This window comes from Eubalaena glacialis, chromosome 14 (genome assembly GCF_028564815.1).
Source record: "Eubalaena glacialis isolate mEubGla1 chromosome 14, mEubGla1.1.hap2.+ XY, whole genome shotgun sequence".
Lineage (NCBI taxonomy): Eukaryota > Metazoa > Chordata > Mammalia > Artiodactyla > Balaenidae > Eubalaena > Eubalaena glacialis.
This window is the reverse complement of record NC_083729.1, coordinates 12,418,336-12,444,719: the sequence shown is the minus strand read 5'-3', so window position 1 is coordinate 12,444,719 and position 26,384 is coordinate 12,418,336. Positions and strand designations below refer to the sequence as shown.

The 26,384-nt window shown below is 46.6% G+C and overlaps 1 protein-coding gene across 1 annotated transcript in view; it reads left to right on the top strand.

The window, feature by feature from the left end:
- Positions 1–26,384, top strand: part of CYRIA (CYFIP related Rac1 interactor A) — a 107,678-nt gene that overhangs the window by 31,571 nt on the left and 49,723 nt on the right. Inside the window, exon 2 of the mRNA XM_061210593.1 lies at positions 17,592–17,743. The gene's annotated coding sequence lies outside the window, so the exon portion shown is untranslated. The remainder of the gene's footprint in view (positions 1–17,591; positions 17,744–26,384) is intronic.

Below are 26,384 nucleotides of genomic sequence, written 5' to 3'. Positions count from 1 at the left end.
TCTTGTCAGTTTCTTCTACCTGGAGTCACTGTGAGGGGGAGTGTGCCCACACTGGAGTGTGGATCTGCTAGAGAGAGTACACTGTGGTTCCAGCTACACTCATTGCTTTTCCCACAAACCATTATTGAGCACCTACTGTGTGCCAGGCACTGTGTTAGCACAGGAACTCTGTTGTATCCTTGTGCTGTTGCCCATATCAGTGTTCTGCACCCACTGACCGTCCAGGGTTCCTGCGAATTGACCCAGGTTGCCTTTATTTTTCTCCTGGATGCTGATGTGTTCAGGGAACTTGAACGGGCCACCATGTTTCAATATCTTTGGATCAGGGCTTCTCAACCTTGGCACTGCTGACATTTGGGGCAAAATAAGTCTTCGTTGTGGGGCTTCTCCTGTGCATTGTAGGATGTTTAGCAGCATCCCTGGCCTCTACACGTGGGATGCTAGTAGCACCACACGCACTCCAGTTGTGACAACCAAAAATGTCTGCAGACATTGCCAAATATGTCCTCATAGCTTTACATTTACCAAAATGCCCTTAGGTCCACTGTCCTACTTTATAAAGTTGTGTGTGAGGAAAGCAAGGATTTTTTGCTCCCCTTTTACAGTTAAGGTCATTGAGGGCCAGGAAGGGAAGATACTTGCCCAAGTCAAACAGTGAGTTGGGGGCACAGCTATGGCTACAGTTTAAATCCCCCATCATCCCAACTCAGTGGCTTCTCATGGATCCATTGAGTCGTGGCTGGTAAATGTTTAATAACTGATTCTCTGGGAAAAACGAAAACAAAACAAACCTGACTAGGAGTGTTTGCCAATTTCCATGGTGTAAACATTCCCACATGGCTGGTTTCTAATTACAAGATCTCACTGAATATGAAGTTGGGAAGACATGCGTATAATTGTCTCTGGTGAGCTGGTGCCAGCTGGCTCCAGGCTCCCATTGGTTCCATGCGTGCTTCTGTCCAAATATTCATCTTGCTCTCTTCTGGACCTTGTTCTTCTACCCTTTCCCCCATAAACACACACAATTATTACTAGGAAGTGTGATGGAGGAAGCATTAGCCTGGTCAGGGTTTTTGGTCATGTCTTTGGATAAGTATAGAGCAGTTAGAGTGGGATTTTCTCCCTCTTCTGTTAAATGAACATCCAGTGTCACAATCTTTCCATCTAAGGAGTTGCAGGAGCTCATCAGTAGGGTCGCCTGGACAGAATGAACTCTTAGGAGCTAAGTGCTGTTGTTCGGCATCAGACATGTTGAGTGTAAGGTGCTTAGAGGTACAATGTAGTAATGGCCACTGGGCTAGGGGATATACCATTCTGGAACATCAAAGTCGGATCTTGGCTGGCATTTTAGTCCAGATACGAGCTGTGACTTCTGTAAGCCTCAGTTTCCACAGCTTTGAAAATTTCCTCATCACTGTTGTTGTAAAGAACAAATGAACTGTCTTATGTCTGAGTCTCAGATGCCTACTCTCCCACTTGGTTGGTTGGTGGATTGGCTGACTGCCATAATATTGTAAGCTTATCAAGACTAAGGACTTAGTTGGTCTTGATTTCTTTCACCTTGGCCATGGTTCAATGCCATTTGCTCCTAGCCATCTTCTCTGTGGTCCAGCATTAGACCTGGGAGAACCTGGGACTGTGGGAAGAACCCTCAGCTGAGTTCTTGTTCCACTTTTGGTAGCACCTCATTATATAACCTCAGGAGTACTTCGGTGTGACTTGAGTGTGGGCAGCCTCAGGGGAGGGGCGGGAGTATGCTGTGGCGTTTGGATTTGACCTTAGAAGTGGTGGGAAGTGCTTGCAGAGTTTTAAGCAGGGAAGACACATCATCAGATGTGTTTTAGAGAGCTCTTCCTGCAGAGCATGGGGACAGAGTCCAGGCAGGATGAAGCCAGTTAGGAGGTTGATGTAAGAGTCCAGTCAAAAAGTGATGAAGCAACCCACTGGCACTAAATGCTGAGTGGTGCAGACAGAAAGTGCTATGAGAGTTCAGACAAAAGAGAGATCAGTGTGGACTGGATATCAGAAGAGTATCAGAGGAGACTTCATGGAGGAGGTGAGGCCGCTGCTGCTTGGATGGATCGTAGAAAGGATGGAGGTATATGAAGGGGTAAGTCTAGGCTGCGGAACAGGGCAAGAAAACACAAAGCTGCGGTAAATCACACCGGGCTTAAATTGAGAGCTTATATAAGGATGGTTCTGTTTGTGGAGAGACCTGAACACTAGGCTTAGGAATATGGGTTTTGTTAGATGTTAGTGGGTCTCACAGAGAAAGTGCATTTTATGTAGTCGGTTTCTATGAGGATCTCATCCCAGGCATTTTTCTGTCTGCAGTTCCCACTTCTCTTTTCCCCATCGCAAGGTATAGGGTCCCCAGGACCCTGATGAGGGGTGTGTGTGCATTTGCCCCCTGCATCCCTGTGCCACTGGGAAAGGCAGAATCCCTTTGCATCTTGACGATGAGTGTTGATCAAATGACTACTAATTTGCCTCGCAGCAGGGGGCCCAGGAACCGGAGCAGCTGTGCTATTGTCTGAGGATCCCCAGTGTTTGTCTGCCTGGGCCAGAGTGACCCTCGTCTTGTCATCAGTGCAGATAAGCCGGCTCCCAGCTGTCACCACAGGTAGTTCTCAGTCACTCTTCCCCATGTTGACTGGGCCCCTCTTCTCTTACTGAGAATCATGGAAGGCGCTTGTTTTCTCCCATCGCTGCTTTGGGAAGGTGTGTCTGGCTCTGTCCTGGAAAGTAAAGGCTGGCTAGCCTTGTCGCGTCCGAGAGAAATGAGATTTGTACTTTCTGTGACGTTTTAGAAACCAGAGTTTGCTGGGACGTGGCATGAGCTAAATATCATTCTCTCTGAGGCTCACATGAGGAAACTGAGGCTCAGAGGGGTAAAGTGACTCACCCAAGGTTGCACAGCAGGAATCGGTGGGGTGAGAACTAGAACCTGCTGGATTTGACCTGGGCTGTCTGCAGGAGGGCCTCCACTTGCACGGTGCTTTTAGCAGAGGCCTGGCTTGTCGGAAAATCACTCTCTCAAAGGGTAATATATATCACAGGCTAAGCTCTTCCAGAAACACTCCACTGAAGGGCTGTTCTCGACGTTGAGAGCCCTAAGTTCCAAAGACCATTTCATTCATGATACAGGTGGCGGTGAGTGACGTGCCCCGGGTATGAGGCAGATTTAGGGTCAGAGCAGAAACTGTAGCCCAGATCTCCTGCTTCTTGGCCCCCAGCGCCTCGCCTCCCACCGAGCCTCGTGGCATGAGCAGGGTCTCTAGAACACCCAACACAAGCCACTTAACACCCAGCACAAGCCGATGGCCAGGGGCTGCTGGGAGTTCACAGGTGGTTTGTGGTCCTTGGGTGGTATTTGCCGTGTGAGACCCTCATGGCTTTGGGGTGCATGAGTGCTGCCACTATTTGCACGAGGTGCTGGAGTGCACCAGAGTCGTTGGGAACTTGGACAACAAATCCCTGCAGCCAGACTGCCTCTCAGGCTGTGCTCAGTGCAGTCTGGCCATGGTACCATTTCTTAGTTACTTCCAGGCAGCACTGACCTTGAACTTCCATGACAATCATTGACTCTGACAGCCCAGGTCAGTTTTGTCCCACTTATTTAGGGGGCCAGTTGTATTTGCTGAAGTTCAATTGGGTGCGAGGTACTGCACTGGTCACTTTTAATCTTGGGTGACCCAGATGCCTGAAAGGGAGTGATCGCTCCCATTGTAGAGACGGGGCAGCCAAGGCTCCAAGAAATTACAGTTCAGGACTGTTGGGCACGAGACCCCAGGCTCTTTCCACAGCCCCATCCTCCTACTGACACTTACAAAAGCATCTGATAGACTAGCTTGCTGTCTGACGTCACAAAAAGCATGGGCGCAGGTAAAGTCCGTCATAGCCTGACACCAGCCTATTTCTGCTGTATCTCTGCTGCCTCTTCCTCCCTCCCCAGCCACACTGAGCCGTTCGCTGCCCTCAGGGAAGCTGACTCGTACCAATTCAACCGTCAGTATTTGTCATTTGTGCAGGGCTTCGAGCCTATTACAATAGTTTGTGAAAATCAGTAAGACGTGGGCCCCTCCTCTTAAGGACCTTTCCATCCAATGGCAGAGATAATGCATGAACATAAATAGCTATGGTACTTTAGAAGGAAAGGCTCGTTTGATCTTCGGAGTAGCCCAAAGAGGCTTGCTGGTGCATATGGCTGTAAGTCTGCATTGAGCGGACTTTGCATCTGAAGATCAGAGAGAAGTAGTGAGGGACTAAAGGGCACACAGCCCAGCCAAGGCCAAGTTCAGTGTACACCAAGGTTTCCTTGACCCACCATAAAGCATTCGTGCTACATCAAGGCGTCCAGGCTTGTGTCACCGGTGATGGTCACGCACGCAAACCTGTCAAGTTGTGCCCTTTTCCCTCCAGAAAAGTGACACTTCTGTAGTTGTGATGGTCCCATCACCCTCATCCTCTGTTGCCCCCTGACAGCCTAGGATTGCCTGAGCCCAGGCTCAGTCACTGTCTGTCTGTAGGCTGCTTCCTGCTCCGTTCTGGGCTTTGCACCCTGGGCCCCTCGCATGAGAGGCCACGTGCTGAGGAAGAAGAAACAGGAGTCAGTTGGGAGAAGTATACTCTAGTCCTGGCTTTTCCACCTACTTGCTGCGTAGCGGTGCCTTACCACCCCCAGGTTTCAGGTGTCCCCCGGATAGCATTCATAATAATAATAGTAATAACAATAATAATGACAGCAGTAGTGGGTTGAATAGTGGTCCCCAAAAAGATAAGTCCATGCCCTAACCCCCAACAACCTGTGAATGTGGCCTAATTTGGAAAAAAAAAAGGTCTTCCTCATTACCAAAGACTATCACTGGCAAAAACGTGTATGCAAAACAGGTAAAGAGGCTGGCTGGCTGTGTTAGTGCAGGGTCAGAGCCCTGAGCCCCTTCAGGGGTCTCTGGGCTCCCCAGCATGGCGAAGCTTCCCTGAGCTGTCAGAAAATCGCAGGACCAGAAGTCCTGGGATGTCCCTGATTAAATAAATGCAGGAAACACCTCTTCGGAGAGTGGACTAATGCCTGTTGCTTTCTTGTTAGCATTTCACTTTACTTGTATTGATGTGTGAGTTTGATTCAAGACTGATTTCCTGGTTTCAAAAGAACAGCAGATTCTTTTTCCTCTCGACCAGAGATTCTTAAGAAGGCAGATTCTTAAGAAACGAAAAGCAAGCTTTAAGTGCAGCCTCCATCCTCCCCAGGCCTGTGGGATCAAAGGGGAGTTCCCTGGCCAGAGGGCTACAGCCCCACACCCTCCGGGGGTTGGGGAGGTCAGTGCCTGCTGGGAATGGAGACAGGCCACCTGTCCCAGCCGTGCGCTGCCCCCCCAAGGAAGCGGGGTCTTGCGTGCTGTCAGTGGACGACAGTTTCTCCAGCGGGCTGGGCAGCCCAGCTCACACTGGTTGCCCGTCCCAAGACCTTAGGCCACACGAGATGGGGGAGCCATCAGGCCCTCAGGTTTGGGGGACTGGCTGATTATCAGAACAGCTGCACATTCAGGTTCTGGGTGCAAGGGCACAGGGCACCCAGCAGTCCTTTCAAAATATATTGCCAAACTAGTCACACCCTTGCTTCCCGAATCATAGCATGCCCGCTTTATGATCAGCTTGCATAAGGCCTGCCAGCCCAATGGACTTAGAAGACTTTCTGGTGAGCAGAGAGAGAGTGAATTGTTGCCAAGGAGTGTTTGGGTGGATTGAAAAGCAGGGGATCGTTCAGGAGAGTTTCCCACCGACACAGCGAGACGTAAAAGAACCCACCCTGGGACTGTGGGTTATACCAGGATGACCCTATGTCCTCGTGTGCCTGGGACAGGCCTGGTTTATGCCTGTTGTCCCAGCAGCATTATTAATAGACCCTTTTCACTCTCAGAAGTACCCAGGTTTGAATGATAAATCACGCGGTCACCTTAATTGTATGTAACCATGTATGTGCACTTAGTATAGTTGGAGTGTGGATAATATATTTAAGTTTAAAGACCTGTACCTATGTGCTTTAACAGCTCAAAAGTTGGCTGTGGGTTAGCACCATCAGTCATGGGCAGAGCCTGTCACCATTTCAGGCACATGTGGCTTAGAGGTGACACCATGGGCCAAAATGTCAGACAGCAGTTCAAATCCTTCCTCCTAGCCAACTAGCTTTTTGACCTTTAGGATATTATTTAGCTTGTCTCAACTATAAATTAGGAATAATGTTACGGCCCTCACAGGGTTGATGTTTACTGAGTAACCCATGTAAAGCATCTAGTTCATTTCCTGATGCATGACGGGCTCCAACAAATGGTGGCTGCCATGACGATGACGATGGTGATAACGATGATGATGGCAATGATGTCATGACTATTATTACTGCGGCTCTAGTCTCCCCGTCTGTGAAATGGTGAGGGATGATCCCTGTCCTGCCCTGCTCTCCGGGTCTTTGTGAGGCTGAACTCACCCAGCATCCCCAGAACCGGGTGGCCCTGGGAGTGTGTGCACTCACCGTTTGAGGTGGGGACACTCGGCAGAGCCTTGCTAGCCAGCCTGCCCAGTGGGTCCCACCCTCTGTGACAGGGGAGCTGGGTTCCCGAAACATCATCCCTTCCACCCACCCTGATGACTCTCCCACCTTGGGCCCTCCCTCCATCCCCTCCCCAGCCCACTCCACTTCCACCTCCCACGAGGGGTGCTGTGTCAGCACCAAGGCCAGGAAGTCATTTACTGGTGCTGGCTGACACCGGGGGGCTGCCACCCACAAAGGGCTGGGGACCAGAATCCCGGTCCTGCCTGTTCAGCACCTTTCAATCAATATTTCCCCGCCTGGAGAGTTTCCTCCTTTCCTCTGCCTTTGGGATGAAGGTGTTATCTGTTCCTAGTGCCCTTCCTTTATCCCTGTTTCTTTCCACTAATTGACTGTTCTGCATGCCTCTCCCTTTCTTTCCTTTTTTCTTTTTTTGTAATGCAACTGCTTTGAGATGGAGTATTAACCACATAGTGGTTAAGAGCAGGAATTGGAGCCAGACTGCAGGAATTCAAATCTTGGCTCTGCCACTCAAAAGCCAGATCCCTTGGGCAAGTGCCTCAGTTTCCTCATCTGTAAAAGTGGGCAAGAATAACGCCCATCTATCTAGTGTGGCTGCTGAGAGGTTTCAGGGAGTCACCAGGTGTCCAGCATTAAATGACGCCTGATGCACCACAGGTCCCTAATGAACAGGAGTCATATTTGTTATCTACAAACCTACCCGTTTGGGAGAGACCTTCAAGATGGTGGAGGAGTGAGATGTGGAGATCACCTTCCTCCCCACAAATACATCAGAAATACATCTACATGTGGAACAACTCCTACGGAACACCTACTGAGTGCTGGCAGAAGACTTCAGACTTCCCAAAAGATATATATATTTTTTTCCTTTTTCTCTTTTTGTGAGTGTGAATGTGTATGCTTCTTTGTGTGATTTTGTCTGTATAGCTTCGCTTTTACCATTTGTCCTAGGGTTCTGTCTGTTCCTTTTTTTTTTTTTAGTACAGTTTTTAGTGCTTGTTATCATTGGTGGATTTGTTTTTTGGTTTGGTTGCTCTCTTCTTTCTTTCAATTTTTTTTATTACTTTTTAATTTTTTTATTTTTAATAATTTTAAAAAATTTTTTATTTTAACAACTTAAAATTTTTCTTTTCTTTTCTTTCTCTCTCTCTCTCTCTCTCTCTCTTTCTTTCATTCATTCATTCTTTCTTTTTTTCTCCCTTTTCTTCTGAGCCATGTGGCTGACAGGGTCTTGGTGCTCCGTCCGGGTGTCAGGCCTGTGCCTCTGAGGTGGGAGAGCCGAGTTTAGGACATTGGTCCACCAGAGACCTCCCAGCCCCATGTAATATCAAATGGCGAAAGCTCTCCTGGAGATCTCCATCTCAATGCTAAGACCCAGCTCCACTCAACGACCAGCAAGCGACAGTGCTGGACACCCTATGCCAAACAACTAGCAAGACAGGAACACAACCCCACCCATTAGCAGAGAGGCTGCCTAAAATCATAATAAGGTCACAGACACCCCAAAACACACCATGGGATGGGTCCTGCCCACCAGAAAGACAAGATCCAGCTTCATCCACCAGAACACAGGCACCAGTCCCCTCCACCAGGAAGCCTACACAACCCACTGAACCAACCTTAGCCACTGGGGGCAGACACCAAAAACAATGGGAACTATGAACGTGCAGCCTGCAAAAAGGAGACCCCAAACACAGTAAGTTAAGCAAAATGAGAAGACAGAGAAATACACAGCAGATGAAGGAGCAAGGTAAAAACCCACTAGACCAAACAAATGAAGAGGAAATAGGCAGTCTACCTGAAAAAGAATTGAGAGTAATGATTGTAAAGATGATCCAAAATCTTCGAAATAGAATGGAGAAAATACAAGAAACGTTTAACAAGGACCTAGAAGAAATAAAGAGCAAACAAACAATGATGAACAACACAATAAATGAAATTAAAAGTTCTCTAGAAGGAATCAATAGCAGAAGAACGGATAAGTGACCTGGAAGATAAAATAGTGGAAATAACTACTGCAGAGCAGAATAAAGAAAAAAGAATGAAAAGAACTGAGGACAGTCTTATAGACCTCTGGAACAACATTAAATGCACCAACATTCGAATTATAAGGGTCCCAGAAGACGACTAGAAAAAGAAAGGGACTGAGAAAATATCTGAAGAGATTATAGTTGAAAACTTCCCTAATATGGGAAAGGAAATAGTCAATCAAGTCCAGAAAGCACAGAGAGTCCCATACAGGATAAATCCAAGGAGAAACACGCCAAGACACATATTAATCAAACTATCAAAAATTAAATACAAAGACAAAATATTAAAAGCAGCAAGGGAAAAAAAAACAAATAACATACAAGGGAATCCCCATAAAGTTAACAGCTGATCTTTCAGCAGAAATTCCACAAGCCAGAAGGGAGTGGCAGGACATATTTAAAGTAATGAAAGGGAAAAACCTACAACCAAGATTACTTTACCCAGCAAGGATTTCATTCAGATTCGACAGAGAAATTAAAACCTTTACAGACAAGCAAAAGCTAAGAGAATTCAGCACCACCAAACCAGCTTTACAACAACAGCTAAAGGAAACACAAGAGAAGGAAAAGGCCTACAATAACAAACTCAAAACAATTAAGAAAATGTTAATAGGAACATACATATCGATAATTACCTTAAATGTAAATGGATTAAATGCTCCAACAAAAAGACAAACTACCTGAATGGATACAAAAGAAGACCCATAAATATGCTGTCTACAAGAGACCCATTTCAGACCTAGGGACACATACAGACTGAAAGTGAGGGGATGGAAAAAGATTCCAGGCAAATGGAAATCAGAAGAAAGCTGGAGTAGCAATTCTCCTATCAGACAAAAATAGACTTAAAAATAAAGACTGTTACAAGAGACAAAGAAGGACACTACATAATGATTAAGGGATCAATCCAAGAAGAAGATATAACAATTGTAAATATTTATGCACCCAACAGAGGAGCACCTCAATCCATAAGGCAAATGCTAACAGCCATAAAAGGGGAAATCAACAGTAACACAATTAGAGTAGGGGACTTTAACACCCCGCTTTCACCAATGGATAGATCATCCAAAATGAAAATAAATAAGGAAACACAAGCTTTAAATGATACATTAAACAAGATGGACTTAATTGATATTTATAGGACATTCCATCCAAAAACAACAGAATACACGTTCTTCTCAAGTGCTTATGGAACATTCTCCAGGATAGATCATATCTTGGGTCACAAATCAAGCCTTGGTAAATTTAAGAAAATTGAAATTGTATCAAGTATCTTTTCTGACCATGATGCTATGAGACTAGATATGAATTACAGGAAAAAATCTGTAAAAAATACAAACACGTGGAGGCTAAACAATACACTACTAAATAACCAAGAGATCACTGAAGAAATCAAAGGGGAAATCAAAAAATACCTAGAAACAAATGACAGTGAAAACATAACAACCCAAAACCTATGGGATGCAGCAAAAGCAGTTCTAAGAGGGAAGTTTATAGCAATACAATCCTACCTCAAGAAACAAGAAACATCTCAAATAAACAACCTAACCTTACACCTAAAGCAATTAGAGAAAGAAGAACGAAAAAACCCCAAAGTTAGCAGAAGGAAAGAAATCATAAAGATCGGATCAGAAGTAAATGAAAAAGAAATAAAGGAAATGATAGCAAATATCAATAAAAGTAAAAGGTGGTTCTTTGAGAAGATAGACAAAATTGATAAACTGTTAGCCAGACTCATCGAGAAAAAAAGGGAAAAGACTCAAATCAATAGAATTAGAAATGAAAAAGGAGAAGTAACAACTGACACTGCAGAAATACAAAGGATCATGAGAGATTATTACAAGCAACTGTATGCAAATAAAATGGACAACCAGGGAGAAATGGACAAATTCTTAGAAAAGCACAACCTTCGGAGACTGAACCAGGAAGAAATAGAAAATATAAACAAACCGTTCACAAGCACTGAAATTGAGACTGTGATTAAAAATCTTCCACAAACAAAAGCCCAGGACCAGATGGCTTCACAGGCGAATCCTATCAAACATTTAGAGAAGAGCTAACACCTATCCTTCTCAAACTCTTTCAAAATATAGCAGAGGGGGGAACACTCCCAAACTCATTCTACGAGGTCACCATCACCCTGATACCAAAACCAGACAAAGATGTCTCAAAGAAAGAAAACTACAGGCCAATATCGCTGATGAACATAGATGCAAAAATCCTCAACAAAATACTAGCAAACAGAATCCAACAGCACATTAAAAGCATCATACAGGGCTTCCCTGGTGGCGCAGTGGTTGAGAATCTGCCTGCCAATGCAGGGGACACAGGTTCAAGCCCTGGTCTGGGAAGATCCCACATGCCACGGAGCAACTAGGCCCGTGAGCCACAACTACTGAGCCTGCGCATCTGGAGCCTGTGCTCTGCAACAAGAGAGGCCACGACAGTGAGAGGCCCGTGCACCGTGATGAAGAGTGGCCCCCGCTTGCCACAACTAGAGAAAGCCCACAGAAACGAAGACCCAACACAGCCAAAAAAAGAATGAATGAATGAATTAATTTTTTTTAAAAAAGGGCTCAGTGAGAATCCATTGAGTGAAGGAATTTGGCTTGATTTAAAAAAAAAAAAAACAGGATCATACACCATGATCAAGTGGGTTTATCCCAGGAATGCAAGGATTCTTCAATATACACAAATCTATCAATGTGATAAACCATATTTACAAATTGAAGGAGAAAAACCATATGATCATCTCAATAGATGCAGAGAAAGCTTTCAACAAAATTCAACACCCATGTATGATAAAAACCCTCCAGAAAGTAGGCATAGAGGGAACTTACCTCAACATAATAAAGGCCACATATGACAAACCCACAGCCAACATCGTTCTCAATGGTGAAAAACTGAAACCATTTCCTCTAAGATGAGGAACAAGACAAGGTTGTCCACTCTCACCACTATTATTCAACATAGTTTTGGAAGTTTTAGCCACAGCAGTCAGAGAAGAAAAAGAAATAAAAGGAATCTGAATCAGAAAAGAAGAAGTAAAGCTGTCACTGTTTGCAGATGACATGATACTATACATAGAGAATCCTAAAGATGCTACCAGAAAACTACTAGAGCTAATCAATGAAGTTGGTAAAGTAGCAGGATACAAAATTAATGCACAGAAATCTCTTGCATTCCTATACACTAATGATAAAAAATCTGAAAGAGAAATTAAGGAAACACAACCATTTACCATTGCAACAAAAAGAATAAAATACCTAGGAATAAACCTACCTAAGGAGACAAAAGACCTGTATTCAGAAAACTATAAGATACTGATGAAAGAAATTAAACATGATACAAACAGATGGAGAGATATACCATGTTCTTGGATTGGAAGAATCAACATTGTGAAAATGACTCTACTACCCAAAGCAATCTACAGATTCAATGCAATCCCTATCAAACTACCAGTGGCATTTTTCACAGAACTAGAACAAAAAATTTCATATTTGTATGGAAACACAAAAGACCCCAAATAGCCAAAGCAATCTTGAGAAAGAAAAACGGAGCTGGAGGAATCAGGCTACCAGACTTCAGATTATACTACAAAGCTACAGTAATCAAGACAATATGATACTGGCACAAAAACAGAAATATAGATTAATGGAACAGGTTAGAAAGCCCAGAGATAAACCCACGCACATATGGCCACCTTATTTTTGATAAAGGAGGCAAGACTGTACAATGGAGAAACAGCCTCTTCAATAAGTGGTGCTGGGAAAACTGGACAGCTACATGTGAAAGAATGAAATTAGAACACTCCCTGACACCATACACAAAAATAAACTAAAATGGATTAAAGACCTAAATGTAAGGCCAGACACTATAAAACTCTTAGAGGAGAACATAGGCAGAACAGTCTATGACATAAATCACAGCAAGATCCTTTCTGACCCACCTCCTAGAGAAATGGAAATAAAAACAAAAATAAACAAATTGTACCTAATGAAACTTAAAAGCTTTTGCATAGCAAAGGAAACCATAAACAAGACCAAAAGACAACCCTCAGAATGGGGGAAAATATTTGCAAGTGAAGCAACTGACAGAGGATTAATCTCCAAAATTTACAAGCAACTCATGCAGCTCAATATCAAAAAAACAAACAACCCAATCCAAAAATGGGCAGAAGACCTAAATAGACATTTCTCCAAAGAAGATATACAGATTGCGAACAAACACATGAAAGGATGCTCAACATCCCTAATCATTAGAGAAATGCAAATCAAAACTACAATGAGGTATCACCTCACACTGGTCAGAATAGCCATCATCAAAAAATCTACAAACAATAAATGCTGGAAAGGGTGTGGTGAAAAGGGAACCCTCTTGCACTGTTGGTGGGAATGTAAATTGATACAGCCACTATGGAGAACAGTATGGAGGTTCCTTAAAAAACTAAAAATAGAATTACCATACGACCCAGCAATCCCACTACTGGGCATATACCCTGAGAAAACCATAATTCAAAAAGAGTCATGTACCACAATATTCATTGCAGCTCTATTTACAATAGCCAGGACATGGAAGCAACCTAAGTGTCCATCGACAGGTGAATGGATAAAGAAGATGTGGCACATATATACAATGGAATATTACTCAGCCATAAAAAGAAACGAAATTGAGTTATTTGTAGTGAGGTGGATGGACCTAGAGTCTGTCATACAGAGTGAAGTAAGTCAGAAAGAGAAAAACAAACACCGTATGCTAACACAGATATATGGAATCTAAAAACAAAAAAAGATGGTTCTGAAGAGCCTAAGGGCAGGACAGGAATAAAGATGCAGACGTAGAGAATGGACTTGAGGACACCGGGAGGGGGAAGGGGAAGCTGGGATGAAGTGAGAGAGTGGCATGGACATATATACCCTACCAAATGTAAAATAGCTAGCTAGTGGGAAGCAGCTGCATAGCACTGGGAAATCAGCTCGGTGCTTTGTGACCACCTAGAGGGGTGGGATAGTGAGGGTGGGAGGAGATATGGGGATGTATGTATATGTATAGCTGATTCACTTTGTTATGAAGCAGAAACTAACACATCATTGTAAAGCAATTATACTCTAATAAAGATATTAAAAAACAAACAAACAAACAAAAAACCTACCCGTTTGTAATTCTTCTCGTTGGCCAGGGCTTCTGGTGCTGTGGGAGAGGCCGTACTGAGGTTCCCTGACTCGGGATAGGCTCCGCTGCTGGTTAACTTGGGGCTTGAACAAGCAGGCTCCCACCCGGGCTTTAGATTCCGTGTTTGCTCAGCCTGGAGGGCAGGAGGGTGGTCTTCCAGGCCCTCCAGGCCCCTCACCATCTGTATGCATCGCCTTCTCTCAGTTTGCCCCCTGCCCAGCCCTGTCACTTCCAGAACCATGCAAAAGCGGAAGACACACAGCTGTTGTCAGCCCCTCCTGTGAATGGGGGCGTGGGGGGGGTAAGGGGAGCACAGGAGGTAGCGAAAAGGTCACAGGTCACTGGACTGGAGGTCAGGAGATGCCTGTTCTAGTTTCGGTTCTGTTGTGTGACCCGGGAGAAGTCATTTTATGTCTCTAGATTTCAGCTTCCCCATTTTTTTTTTTTTTTAAGATAGTAGTCATCTTTTCTTTTTTTTTTTTTAATTTATTTATTTTATTTATTTATTTTTGGCTGTGTTGGGTCTTCGTTTCTGTGCAAGGGCTTTCTCTAGTTGTGGCAAGCAGGGCCACTCTTCATCGCGGTGCGCGGGCCTCTCACTATTGCGGCCTCTCTTGTTGCGGAGCACAGGCTCCAGACGTGCAGGCTCAGTAGTTGTGGCTCACGGGCCCAGTTGTTCCGCGGTATGTGGGATCTTCCCAGACCAGGGCTTGAACCCGTGTCCCCTGCATTGGCAGGCGGATTCTCAACCACTGTGCCACCAGGGAAGCCCTTCCCCATTTTTAAAATGTGCTAATGACCCCATGCTTTGTCTGTCTCTTAAAATGACCAAAGAAGACAAGATACTGAAAAGTGTTTTGCTGGCTGCCAGGTGTGCCGAAGTGCCACCTCCTGACAGTCCCAGGTGGTGTCAGTGTCCTTCATGGAGCAGAGTGACGCTGGCAGCAGCTCTGGTCATTCATAACCACTGGCGACAGAAGCGGACTTGTGGATGTCATGTGAGGTTGGGCTGCTGGTGGGGACCTAGATGGGGGTTGTAAGTGTCTTTCCCTGCTCGATCTCTGTCCTCCCTGAGGGACCTCTGGCCTGTGAGTGACTCAGACAGGAAACCACCAGCCATCTCTTCAAAAAGCTTGGAATCCTCTCAAAGATAGGCTTACTTTTTATTGCTCTGTGTTTATTTGGATGGTGGGGGAGTAGTTTAGAGAGTCAAGGACAGATCCCTGGAGCGAGCTCCTCCACGGTAGGGTCTCCGTGATTGAATCAGTAAGATGGGAGGAGGTGGGACCTGGTGAGGGCTGGGTTAGGATCCAAGGTATCTAAATGCTGGTCCGTGGACCAGAGCCAGTTGGTGACATAAAACTCTCCAGAAGCTTGGCCCCTACTCCAGGTTGGGATGGTACGTTTTTCTTTTTAGCTTCTCCAGTTGCACAACCAGTTTGGGGAACCACTGGAGTGGGTGGAATTGGTATCTGAGGGCTTGCCTGTTAGGGGGCTCTGTGTTCCCTGCCCACCTTCTAGTACCCATCGGGAAACTGTAGAGTATTATTAGTATTGGTATTACAGTGTGATTAGATTATTATTAGGGTTGTCTATTTGTGTGGTTGTTCAACTCACCAGGTGACTGCCAGCCTTCATGATGCACATTGGGAGCTGGGGAGCTTTTGTAGTGTCTATAATGAAGTAGAGTGGACAAAATGGTAGGGAAAGATTCTGGAAGTATCTTATTAGAGTCATGGTCTGGAGGAGACCCAGCGTTCTGCTCGCCTGACCCTCTTAGTTTTGTGGTAGAAGAAAGCGGGATTCTTCCTGGCCCAGTGGGGGAATCAAGTCCTAATCAGATACACTGAAAATGGGTTATAATTTTGAGAGCATTTGAGAAGGAAAGCGGTGGGGATGGGATAGCGCCCCTGATGCCTGATCACCTCGAAAGCTTTTCTTGTTTCCAGGTCCTTTTATGACTCATCTGGCCTCAGCTACAACCAAGAGGTGAGAGAGGTGGTCTCACCTGGGGATCCTTCTTTAGAAATTCACCTTTTCCAGTGTCTACAACTCGGGTGCCCCTGGGACACAGCACCTGTGGCAGGCACCCTCTTCATCAGGCTGTGCTCTGATGGGAATTCACAGGCACAACCCCAAGTTCAGAGGAAACAAAACTCCTCTCCGCCACTACCACTGTGACCTGGTTTCCCAAAATGCAGCGCTCAGAAATCACTTTCTCATCAGGCTAAAGTCGCTGTGTTTTCTCTATCATTTCCTTCCCTTCCCCCCAACTTCCTGTTTTCTCTTCCTCTTTCTCCATCCCCACCCCATCTCTCCAGCCCTGTCCCAGAACAGGAACAGAGGCCCAGCGTTGATGATCACGATTTCCTGACGGGCCCTCTGGTTGCCCAGAGCCAGGGCCAGCCTGGCTTCTCTGGGGCACATGAGCCCTGGCCGGCAGCATGCAGGAAGCCAGGGCCTTTAGAGCCTCCTGTCTGAATGAGAATCTAACGAGAATAACCCTTCACGTCCTTACAACATTAACAGCTGCCAAAGAACTTTCTCCTGCCTTCCAGCTAACACACTGGAAAAATAAGACAACTAGTGTTTTGGCCTAATAGCTCTAGTCCGGTTTAGATGGACAAAACATCGATTTGGGAGTTAGATATGAGTTCATGCCTGCACCGAATTTTCACCATGAGTTCTGCACCGAATTTTCTTTATGACTCTTCAGGACATTCTAGTTCTCTCTAGCTCGGTTCCCTAACCCTTTGGAAAAATGGAGTTCCTGGTACCTTTAGCAGAATTTTTGAGGACAAATTAGGAAAATGCAAGATTCACTGGATGTACCTGTTAGATATTATTTGCTTAACAAATGTGAGATCCCTTCTTTGGTTTTGGTTTTTGGCCCCGAGGAGTGGCTGTTCAAATGTTCGGTGTTCAGAAAAATCACATAATAAAACAACAAGGTCCTACTGTGTAGCACAGGGAACTATATTCAATATCCTGTAATAAACCATAATGGAAAAGAATCTGAAAAAGAACATATATGTGTGTGTGTATATGTATAACTGAATCACTTTGCTGTACACCAGAAAGTAATACAACATTGTAAATCAACTAGACTTTAATAAAAATAAAAAAAGAAAAATCACATAATAAATGATACTCATGGGAGGAAAATCCATGTCTGTTCCTGTGTTTTCCTGAAACATGGAGAGAGAGACAGACAGAGAGATAGAGACAGAGACAGGGAGAGACCAGGCGACCTAGAGGCTGGGTGCACATACATCTATCATTAAAAGACCAAGTCCACCCGCTACTGTGCCCACAGGTCCCACTATTCCATAACAATATTTTTCTAATGAGAAAAAGGGAGAACCCTCCCAACCCCATGCCTGAGTTGGACTCTTTTACTCAGTGAGCTCCCAGGGGTAAAACTACAAAACAGCAATGTGGAAAAAAGTGCCACCTCTCGTTTTGAAAATCCATTAAATAAAAGAAAAGACTTCTATTCAGGGTCAGTGACCACTTGTTTGAGAAGTCAGCCCCATCATGTGGCTGCTTTTTAAAAAAATTGCGGAGACCAGAGAGTCAGAGACACATTCTAATCTGGAATCTCATCCCGGGCGGCTAAACCCTTGAATGAAGCTCTTTTCTTCTCTGAGCCTCAGTTTCCTCAACTACAGAAGCATTAGACAAGGTTATTGCGTTTCTTCCGGCCCTAGTAATCTGTGATTCTGGGACTCTCTCTGCTCTCCTTAAAAGAATGTATTACGACGAGAGGAGAAGAGGAAACGGCCTCTCCTAGTAACATGACTTGCATTCCCTTTCTGCAGGTTATCACTCACCAAGGACAGAGAAAGCACAGGACTCTCGGGGACCACAGCCCTGACTTAGGGAGCCAGACTTGTCTTGGCCAAACAGCTGCTCATCTGGTTCGTTCCATCAGCCTGGATTGGTGAATCTGAGTCACAAGGGAGATCTCCAGGTAAGAATCAACTGTCTTTGCTTATAGCCAGCAGCACGGTGATGACCAACATTGTAGTGCAGAGAATCTGCGATATGCAGGCTTACAGGATACCTGGAAGTATTGAGGATGGTCCTTCCACCAGATTTGTCATCTCTGATTGGAAGCCATGCTTCCTAACACCACATACATGTACAAGGAAAAAAAACAAAAAACAAAAAAAACAAGGACATAATGAAGAATTGATGTGCACTTCAAAGTAGCTGTAATTTTGAAGTGCTTAAATGTCCCTGGGTTCTATAACTGCATTCTGAGTGGGAGCTGTTGCTATCTTGAGTCTTTTTAGTGTTTAGGCAGGAAACAGAGTCGCTTGGAACTACGTGCAGGGGGAGAGCAGATTAGAGCTGTTGCTGGAGGTCGCTTTGTCCCTGCGGAATGCATTTGAGGGCTTCTTTCTGGCCATCCAGATTGAGACCAGCAGGGAGAGAAGTAGCCCACCTGGCATGGAATTTAGGTCTCATGCCGGAACTCTGGCTGGCATCTCACTTGCTATAACATTTTTAGAGGTAAATGCAGCTGAATTTAGAGGTAAATTCGGCGCTGCGGTGCACCAGCCTCAGATCACCACTCCCCTTGCCCTCTTCCCTCACCGCCAGCATGTTGGTTTTCTCCCTCTTTCACCTTCTCCCAGTTATGGGCATTTTTCTTCTTATCTGGAAGGAGAGGGCCACACCTACTTGAACTTCATCATTGAGCTTGGACCTGACATGGGCTGACATCCCTCTCCAATGACTCAAGGTCTGCTGATTTCAGCTCCTTGGACTTGGTTGTATTAGCACACCTCCTTTAAGCTGGCCGAGGGCACCCACACATCCAAGGTCAGGAGTCATGAGGGAAGTGACGGTACACTGAGATGATCTCACACGTGTTACTCTTTCAACGGTTGCTGCTGTTACCTTCTGCTGTCCTCTCCTAAAGCTCTTCTTTTGCATTTAGATATCCTGATTTTCCCTCAAAACTAAAACCAGAAGCATTTCATAAAGCTGAGAAGGTAAGACCAGGTGATTTCTCAGGTATTTTCCAATTCTGAGTTCCTGGGATTATTTTATCCCAGACTTGGTCCTTATACCAGATTCTCATTCTTGAGGGGAACAGATTTATCTTGTGCTCCCTTCCTTTCTTCCTCTTATGGTTTCTTTCCCCAGAGGGGTCCCTGAGCTGTAGCGTACTTCAGAGAAAGGAGAAGAGCTTTTGAAATTAGACAGACCTGACTTCAAATCTCAGTTCTGCTGTTTATTGGTTGAGTGATTTTGCCTAGATCGTTGTAAATTCCTGAGCTTCTGTTTCCCCATCCGTAAGATGGGGACAGTCCTCCCTGTGTGGTAGGCTTGTGGTGAGGCTCAAAGGAGACGATAATGCATTAGCATAGTTTCTTGCTTATAGTAAACCTCAAAAAATGTCAGCTTAATCAGAGGTATTTCAGTACAGCTTTGAGCCCTCATTGGGTTGCATTTGAACCTGTGCCTAAAGTCTAGGGACAGATCTTGTCTACACACACAGTTAAGGAAGGTAAGAGCTGTTAATCTTGATTTCAGAGTTCCTCTTCAATAGCAGCCCACCTTCACCTCGCCTTGGCCAGATCACCCTCTGTGGTTCGGCCATTTGAAGGTTTGCCCTGTTACATCCAACCTCAGGTCTCACCACCCTCCCGGCCTGTTGAGTCCATCCTTTGTCCCATCGGATAGTAGCTGAAAACTAACTCACCCCCAGCAGCTTTTTCACTTCAAACCAGCATACTTCCAAGACCCAAAGGAATGTCCTCACAGTTGGAGCCAGCTGATTCGGGAGCAGGTGTCCTGGCCCCTCAGTGAGACAGTTAAGTTTCAAGCACGTGTTCGTCCAGGCCCACAGCACTGGCTTTCTTCCTTGACTGTGGACTGTTAACTCTTGTGGGGCATTCATTTATCCAGCCATCCATGCATTCCACAAATATGTATGGAGCATGTCCTACGCAGCAGGGGTATTCTAGGTGTTAGGGATCCGCACAAAACAAAAAACAAACAAAATTCCTGTTCTCTTCAAACTTACATTCTAGTGGGATCAGGGGAGTGTCAATAAATAAATAAGCATGTATTATACCAGGTAGTATTAAGTGTTATGGAAAAAATAAAGCAAAAATAATGATAATAAAGCCAAGTCAGAGTGAGAGGAAGTTGGGGGAACAGGCATTGCTGTTTTAGGCAGGATACCAGGGAAGGCCCCCCTGATTAGGTGTCATTGGAGCAGGACCCGAACAAAGTGAGGGAGGGAGGCTTGAAGGAAAAAGGGAACAAAGGCTCTCAGGTGGGGATGTGCTTGGGCTTCAAGGAACTGCAAGTGGCCAATAGGATTGGAACAGAAGGAACGAGGGACAATGGAAGGAGGTGAGGACAGAGAGGAGTGGTGCAGGCCTCATGAGCCACCGTGAAGACTTGGGCTTTTATGTTCTGGTTGGCTTTTCCAGAGAATCCTGTACCCTTCCTCCCTCTTTCCCAGAGAGTCTCAAAGGCTTCATCCCTAAAACATCCTGAAATAGAAATACAGATGGATGTTCTTGCCCAGTAGAGTATTTGCCATTCATTCCAAAACCCGTATTGGATACTAGGTACTGACACTCTGGAGGTAAATGAGACTTGGCTGCCCTGTCCTAGGAGCCCGTGGCCCGGCACTGGTTCAAGGCTGCTTGGAGAAGATACATCGATAAATCAGGTCCTAGTGAGCAGTTGTCCTAATTTGGTCATTGTGGTACCAATTTGCTAGAGTAGGGATTTCCCCTGGGACCTCCCACAGGTCACTGGTACCAATTCTCTTGGAATTCATCCACCTAGACTATTGCCAAGTCTGGCCTTCTGGGTTGAGGGAGGACCAATCCATTTAGCAAACATGTGAGTGCCTGTTCTGTGTCAGCGCCAGTGCTAGACACCGGGGAAAAGGATGCTGAGGTTCAGCTCCTGCCCTCAAGTTGTTTATGGTTTCACTAGGAGGCCTGCTAGTGACTAGACAGCACCCCAGTTATCAGTGTTCTGATCAGAGTGGGTGTGAGGGACCAAGAGGTGGGGCACTTGAGGTAGTGAGCTCCCCGTCCTTGGAAGCATGTGAGCAGAGTGAGGGGCAGAGCCGGAGAAGCTTCCTGGGGACACGCTGTCTCCACTCCGTCCTAGAGATGAGGGGTGGTCTGCTAGGTGAATATCGGGGAGGGTGAGAAACTTCAGGGAAGGTCTCCAGGTAGAGGAGAAGCATACATGAGGGCTGCCTCTTGGAGGGACTGTGGCACTGTCACTCTCTGTGGCTGTGCAGGTGAGGTGAGGTGAGTCTGAGAGAGAGGGACTCACTCAGAGACAGAAGCTGGGAGGATTAACCCGGGACCTTGAATGTCGAGCTGAGTGGGTTGAGTCCATTCTGAGGACAGCTCAGAGCTGGTAACAGAGCTTTAAGCAAAGATGGATGGCCTGATAGGGTTGCAGTCTTACAAAGCAAAGGGCCGAATTTTATTTGACCCCCTGTTCTCTAAAGTGCATATTTTATATCTACTCCTTGTAATATTATAAGATAACAGTTTCCTCAGCTGTAAAATGGGTTCATACAGATCAGCCAAATGGGAGGTTGTGAGGGTAGATACATGGCCTTTCCACCCCCAGGGCCCTGAGGAGTGGTAAGTGCTGACAGCACTTCACGTGCATCTTGTTGCACAAATTTCTGGTGAATGGTTAGAACAGGAGCCTTTTTTCTGATGAGAGAAAGTGGCTGGCAATAGTCCATGCTATTCTAGTAGAAATCATGGCATTTAGATCTTGATCTGTTTTTTTCTGGTCAGAAAACAAGTACCCATTTCTGAAACCCTGTCTCTGTTGAACACTAAAATAAGAGTGTTCTCTTTAAAAATGTGCACATTCATTAAACAGATAATACCTGAGCCCTCACCATGCCCCAGACACTGTGCTAGGCCTGGAAGCATCAAGACAAATCAAGCCCAGTCAGCCCCTTGAGGAGTTCCTAAGCTCATGACGAAGACAGAGGAACCAACAGTCATGGGAGCAGGTGGTGGGCAAGAGCCCCGGCATGAACAAAGTGATGTGGGTGCAGAGAGGGAGCATGTCCTCTGCCCAGGCAAGTCAGGGAAGGCTTCCAGCAGGGGCCATGTGAGCTGGGCACTGAAGGATGAGTAGGAGTTGGGATCTGGGAGAGAGTACAGAACACACTCTCATGAACTCAGTTCTCTGTGATGGTGGTGGGGAGGAAATAGCCAGAGGCATCGTCATGCACAGATAATGCCTCAGCTCTGCTTTTAAAAATCCGTTAGTCGCCATCCTCCCACCTCGTTCCCAGCAGTGACTGAAAATAATCAAATTGACTAATTTGAGTTCATCTCTTCTCTGACGCTATGGAGGTGTTAGTGAGCAGAATAGGATAAGGGTTGGGGGGCAAGAAAAGAAGTAGAAAGAGGAGAAGGAGGGATCCATTTCCATCCTCCAGAAACACTGATTGAACAGCATAGCTGTCTGGTGGCAAAATTCAACTTTACAGAGACCTGGGTCTGCTTCTTCGCAGTGAAAACTGCAAGACATTTTTTAAACTGTATCTGTCCTTCTACCTTTCTCTTAGAAAAAATATATATAGGTGTGTGTATATATATATATATATATGTGTGTGTTATGTTTATGCACATTCTCATGTGTATACGTGCATGATATATATGTAAGTGCGTATATACATGTATATGCACATTTATATTATATAGAATTTATTCTAATCCAGCACAGAGCCTGGTGCCCATGACCTCCAGGCACACTTGCTGGTTGGAGATGGATGTGTGGTTTAGAATTGACCTTGCTGACCTGCACACGTCCCCAGATGTGCCAAGGTCTCTAAAGGTCACGGCATTGGATGTTCACAAGCACAGCAGGAGGGAGTCTCAGTGTCGCCTACAGAAGAGACTGCAGCTCAGAGTGACGAAGCATCTTGCCCAAGGCCCACAGCTATTAGGTGGTCAGGATTCAAACCCTCTTCTAACTGTCCCTCTTCCACTGTATATGCTATGCATCACCCGATCTATAAATAGGTGAAGCTTCCGGTAAACCAAGGAGGAGATTCTACAACTAAGACCCGCCCTTGGAAGGGTCCCTCAACTAGGGCTTCAGACTGCAGAGCTGGGAGGAGCCATGGCAACTCAGCGGAGTCAGGGATGCACGTGGCCGGAAATCCTCTGTAGATCCCTCCGGTGCTGGCAGACACTCTACACCTCGGCCTGCAGGGCAGGGAAAAGGGAGGAAAGAAGGAAGGGAGGGAGGGAGGGACAGAATGCCTGGCATCAGGGTTACCTTGGGTTCTGGTCCAGGCCTGGCACTGCCTCACCTTTGCCCTTGGACACCCCTTCCCTTCTCCATCGTCACTAGGAGGGGGTTGGGCTTGATTGTCCAACTTCCATTTCTGAACTTGTCCCCAAGGAGAGTCCTTGAATCCTGCTGACTCCCCACGTAGTGCCGGGGGACCCCAGTGTAGGACTCGAATTCGCATCACCACCAGGAAGCTCTCGAAGGTGAGAAACCAAGGCCCTCACCTCCTCATGGACGGCCGGGCCTCCACCAGCCCTGGAAACAGAACAGCTGAGCCAGTACAGAGTAAAAGGATGGCTCGGCTGTACCTCATCCTCCCAGCCTTCTGCTGGGAGCCCCCGGTGTAGCTGCTGCCCTTGTTCAATCCCCTCTTCCAGCCCTCCGGCCTCCTTGCAGCTCTGCCTTCCAACCCAGAGAAGGGTTGGAAAAGAGGAGAATCAGCTTGCAGTGCTGGGCTTGGCGCTGATGGCGAGCTTCCTTTCTCTCTTGGGGACTTGTAAGCTGCCGGTCCAGAAGTCCCAGGAGGGAGACCGCGCCTGACCTGGAAAGCAGGAAGGAAGCCAGGGGTCAGGAGCCCGCTGCAAACTGGCAGAGAGAAGAGTCCTGCAGAATCGTTCATGTGATCGCAGGCTTGGCCATCAGTGCCCCGCAGGACCCCTTTCCCCACGTGTCAGCTCTTTCTGCCCTGACTCTGCTGCTAGCCAAGGAAGTAGGGCAATGGCCATCTACCAATTTTCTTCAGTTACCATAATGTGGATACAAGGAGCTGGACATGTGATGACATTTGCAAAGGCCCATGTCCCTGGTTTTAAGGGAGGCCACATGGCACGGTGTACATCAGAGTGGGCTTTGGGTGAGATTTGCTTTCACTGGGGTTGTCGTGAGATGCTGTGTCCTGCCGTGGCTAGTAGCACAGACTGCAGCTGGACAGCCCAGGCTGGGACCCTCCTCCGCCACTTGCAGCTGGTGAGCTCAGGCTGACCGGCCATCTCATGCAGCTTGTCCTCATCTGCAGAACAAGAGCCCACAGGATCTGCCGCACGAGGCTGCTCTGATCAGGGATGTGAGTTCATGCACATAAGGGTGCAGAGTGGTACCTGGCCCATAGTCAGGGCTCAATGAGTGTTCGCTGATTTTGTTTTGATCTAAAGCCTCACTTGAATATTCTATTCCGTTTCTGGGCTGTGCTGTGGGTTCAATCGTTTACTGGCTGTTTATTAAGCATCTCCTGGGTGCAGAACTCGTCCTAGATGATGGCGTTTCAAAGCCGGAGTCGGCAACGTGATAAACACAGTGAGACATCACTCCTTCTTTGCCATTGGGACAAGTGAAGCCTTGTAGGAGACCAGAGAGAGTCTGGAGAGTTCCCTGAGCCAGGCGGCTTCTCAGAGGAGCTGGGGGGCCTGGAGTGAAGGGGGTGGCGAGGAGGAGATGGAGGCCTGAGCCGAGGGCTGGACAGGGGGTTGAGAGGATGGAGGAGTTGACTAAGGATGATGAGGGAGGGGTGCCATTCTGCGTGGGAGGCTGCGGGCAGAGCTAAAGAGGGTGGACTTCTTGAGAGTGGTTTTCTGGTGTTGGTGTGGCTGGTAAGCTCTGCTTTAAGCCTTTTTGGTGTGAAGTGCCTGGGGCCAGCAGGTGGAGATCCATCCACTTTGCCCACCTCCGGTGTCAGTGGAGGAAGAGGGCTCAGGATGCGCCAGCAAAGGGACCCCATCGCACAGGATGGAGAAGGCCCCTCTGCTCCCGGCAGAGCAAGCACAGGCCCCGCTGTGTGCGGCCCGAGAGCCCTGGCCGGGCCTCCTCCTTGAAGGGCCTGACAAAGACTTGCTTGTTCTCCCCTGACATCAGACCTCGCCCTCAGGATTTCTCTGTTCTTCTGGGGCAAGATCTCACACAGTGATAATAGAGTGAAAGGGAAGGGAGGAATCAAGTGAAAGCTGTCTCAGGCGTCACCATGCCAACCCGCTCCCCTGGCCGAGGGTAGGAAGAGGGCGCCTGCCGTGTGCGCCCTGCGCATCTTCCAGGTCACAGCCCGGCAGCGACAGCCCTGAGCTTCGGGCATCCTGGTTGGAGCCGAACGGGAGCTGCTCGTGTTGGTTCCGAGAGATGCTAGCCGCCTGGCCAGTGACGGACAAAATATTAGTGAGTCACATTACTTAACTACTGTGTACAGTGGGTGGATTGTTTTCTGTGTGTGTGTGTGTGTGTGTGTGTGTGTTTTAGCTTAAATGAGTATTGCATTTAAACACCTGGGTTTTCTATTTTAACAAAGATTTATAGTGAGTTCTGCCTTGGAAATTTCATAAAAGCTTACTGTTTAGAGGGATCTGTGAGATCACCTGCTCCTGAGTCTGTCTGATCCTTTTTTCAGATGAGTGAACGGAACCCAGGAGAATGGGAGACAGGAGTAAAGCTTTTATAGGCACCCAGGATTCGGATCCTGCGTGACAAGTACTCAGCATAAGACCTGGTCCCTAGTGAGGGCTTACTCAGTGCTATCCCTGCTTACTGTTTGAGCTTTGGTTTGTGCCAGATGGGGGTCAATAAATGAACTCACTCGTAAAACAAAATGAATATGAAACCAGTCCAAGGGGAAGCCCTAGTTTCATTTATCTTAAAACAATCAATCCTAAAACAACCGTTGACTTGTGAGATACAGGAAGAAAAGGGGATTTGACACCGGAACTTCACATCCTTAGTCTAGTGCAATGGTTCTCAAGCTCATGGCCAAGGCCATAGGCTAGTAAGTGAAAGGGGAGCCCGTGTCTCCACCGTCTCTTCAGTGTGTTTCCCACACTCCGTACTCCACTTCGTCAAATGACCTGGGATTACTTTGTTTAGCTGGATTCTCAGCTGGTAGGAACTGCGGAGCAGTCCCAGACCTGGTGCTTGAGTAACAATTTGCTGCCTTCAAGTGGAATTTAGAAATAGCCTAAACAGTACTTGATCTGTCTGGGAGGACTGGGAGCCCTGTAGCAGATGCAGGGCACAGCTTTCAAATTTAGTCATTTGTGGCCACAGACACCAGCCAGGAAACCCTGGCTGCAGGGTAAAGTTTAAACCAGGGTAGCGCATGGTTGAGTCATCAAGAGCACGGCTGGGTTTGAACGAAAATCTGGAGATAAACTTGGTAAGGTGGTTTGTTTGGTTTGATTGTGGTCTTGCTGGATCGATCCAAACAGGGATGTCCCACTGTGACTCTGCTGCCTTCTCTGTGTATGTTGAGTTTCCTGCAGGAGCATCCTCTGTGAAAGCAATTGCTGTACTTCTGCACGCCTCTCTGTCTATAA